At 45.9% G+C, this 3,110-nt stretch overlaps 1 pseudogene; it reads right to left on the reverse strand.

The window, feature by feature from the left end:
* Positions 1–1,807: 1,807 nt before the first annotated feature.
* LOC139034679 (high mobility group nucleosome-binding domain-containing protein 3 pseudogene) lies at positions 1,808–2,713 on the reverse strand (annotated as a pseudogene).
* Positions 2,714–3,110: the final 397 nt, after the last annotated feature.

Genomic DNA, 3,110 nt, shown 5'->3' on the forward strand with positions numbered 1-3,110 from the left:
CTGTCCAGTTTCTCCATCTCTCTACAGAATGAATTGCCCTGCTGTTTGTATGTCATAGGCACACAAGCAGTTTTGAGTGAATGAGGAGGATGGAATCAGAGTAGAAGTAACCCATCTTGCAAATGAAGCAAGTGGCAAGTGAAGACGGACGACTCCTCTGATGTCCAGGTTCCAACACAAGTTCTTAACACCAGGGTGCCCCTGCCTGTCTCTGTGCTCCTTCTGCATTTATCCAAATTCATTCATTCATCCAAACACAGGGATTCCCTGGTGGTCCAGTGGTTAGGACTCCGCTCTTTCACTGACAAAGGTGCAGGTTCAATCCCTGGTTGGGGAACTAAGATCCCAAAAGCCATTTGATTTGGCCAAAAAAAGAAAACAAATCAACAAACACTAATTGAAAGTCAGTTGTGGTTGGCAGTTTCTAAAATGGCTCCCAATGATCCCGCTTCCTGGTAGTTATATTCTTGTGTAATCCCTTCCCCTGGAGTGTACACTGGACCTAGCAACTTGTTGTTGTTCTTGTTCAGTCTCTAAGTTGGGTCTGACTTACTGCAACCCTGTGGACTGTAGCTTGCCAGGCTCCTCTGTCCATGGGGTTTTTCCAGGCAAGAATACTGGAGTGGGTTGCCATTTCCTTCTCCAGAGGATCTTCCCAGACCAGGGATTAAACTCACATCTCCTGCATTGGCAGGCAGATTCTTTACCACTGAGCCACCAGGGAAGCCCAGAGACTTGCTTCTAATGAGTAAAATGCAGCAAAAAGTGATGGGACATCACATCCAACATGAGCTTACAAAAGGTGGTAGCTTCCACCTTGCTCACACTCTCTGTGGTTCTCCTTGTTCATTCACTCTAATGAGGTCAGCTGCCCCACTTTGAGATATCCTATGAGGGCAGATTCTGGCCAACACATTGATGGAAACCTAGTGAGAGATGCTGAGCCAGAGGATCCAGCCAAGTTGCCTCCAGAGTCCTAACCATAGTAGCTGCAAGATGGTAAATGTTATTGTTTGAAGTCACTATCTTTGGGGGTAATTCGTTATGAAGCAACACATTATTCATACACCAACGGTGTGTCAACATCATTCTTGGTCCTGCGACATAGCAGAGGACAAAACATACATAAAACTCTGCACTCATGTAACTAAAAGCCTGGAGAAGGGAGGCAGATGATAAACAAGGCCTAGTTACGGGAAAAAGCAAAGCAGTGAAGGGGAATGGGAAATTGCCAGGGTTTCGGGTAGGTGGTGGGTGGGAATGACAGCAGTTGTAGGGTATTTGGAAAGATCTTCCTGAGAAGGTAGCATTTGAGCAGAGACCATCAGTGAAAGCATTAGCCACAGGCCACCTCAGGGAAAAGTGTTCCTTTCCGAGGGAATAGTCTAGAACACATTCTTGTTTTGCTCAGCAAAATAACAGAGAAGGAAAGGCTTTAAGCTTCTCTTTTTAGCCTGTAGAAAAATAACTGAACACAAGCATCCCACCAGAAATGCACTCCAACTCTGCTCCTGCCTCAGAGAGAGTTCCAGGTCCAGACAGAGATAAGCTGTGTTTTTGTTTTGTTTGTTTCCTAAGACCTCAATATAGACAGTTACTCACCTTGGCAGGTGGGGCTTCTGCGATTTTGAGGAGAGGAAAAGTGAAAGTGAAGTGCCAGTGTTAGCCACTCAGTTGTGTCTGACTCTTTGCAACCCCATGGAGGCCAGGCTCCTCTGTCCATGGGATTTCCCAGGCAAGAATACTGGAGTGGATTGCCTCTTCCTTCTCCAGGGGATCTTTCCGACCCAGGGATCAAATGCTGGTCTTCTTCTTCTTCTTTTTTTTTTTTTTTTTTGCAGGCAGGAAAACCTTTTATTTTAAACCACAAATAATCAGCAGGTGGCCACAACTATCCATGTTTCATTAAAATCACATAAAACCTAGGTACAAAAGCACCACTGATTATTGCTCTAGAAAAACGGCATGAAAAAATCCAAATACGCACAGTAAAAGCACCACAGTATGCACAGGACTAAATTTTTAAAGCAAGTGCATGGAATGCTGAATCAATTTTACAGACAGCTTCCAATACTAAACCAGTATTTATTTTACTCAAGGATGATGGAAATTTCCAAAAAGCACGACTATGAGAAGGTAAAATGTCCATCCTTACATATTTTTGTATGCCAACTAGTAGAGTCCTAAAAAATTAGCATTTACAAAATACTTGGTAAAAATAGCTTTTAAAAATTGTCCCAAGAGGTACATAAAATCAACCCCAATTTTCATGACCATTCATTCTCCCTCGTTAGCTACAGATTCAGTTTCCTGTGCCTCTTCAGCTTGAGTGTCACCATTTTCAGCCGGTGCTGCGGTACCTTCCTTCCCAGCTTCCTGCTTCTCCTCCTTCTTCCCTTTAACACCTTTGCTAACCTTTGTTGCCGGTTCTTAGCAGATGTTTTTCTTGGTTTAGGTTCAGGTTTGTGGGGAGCAGGTTTCGCTGACAACCTGGCAGACCGTCTGGTGGGCTCCTGTTTAGTTACTTTGGATCCATCCTTGCCCTCTGTATTTTCTGGAGACTTTCTCTTCGGCATAATGACAGTATTCGTGCAGCTGAAAAGTAAAGCAATGGGCTGGAACTGCTGGCACCGCCGCTGGATGCTGCCGCCGCCGCAGCTGCTCACGCGCAGGTCTCCGCTGGTCTTCTTCACTGCAGGCAGATTCTTTACCACTGAGCCACCAGAAAAGCCCTGGGGAGGAAGGGGAGGAAAGAACTGTCTGACGTCTCTCCATCCCACCCTCTACTCCACCCTGGAATGACTTTCCGACTCGACACAGAATATGGGATGCAAAGACTGGGTGGCTGGGACCCTGGGCCAGAGGGATACATCTGGAGAAGACCTGAACTGCCCCATTCACTTTGGGATCCCCGGAGCCAGCTATCAATTCACATTTGACCAGAGTTCCCTGAGGGTCTAAGACATGCATCCAGAGCCATGCTAGTGGCGGAGAGCTGGCTGGAGACAGGGACACGATGACCATTCACTTCTATCCATGCAGCCCTTAGGTTTATCTGAGAAATCCAAGGGGAGAGCAGCTTACGAAATGATTTTGAGTTGCTCTGGGAA

This window comes from Odocoileus virginianus, chromosome 4, assembly GCF_023699985.2.
Source record: "Odocoileus virginianus isolate 20LAN1187 ecotype Illinois chromosome 4, Ovbor_1.2, whole genome shotgun sequence".
Taxonomy (NCBI): domain Eukaryota; kingdom Metazoa; phylum Chordata; class Mammalia; order Artiodactyla; family Cervidae; genus Odocoileus; species Odocoileus virginianus.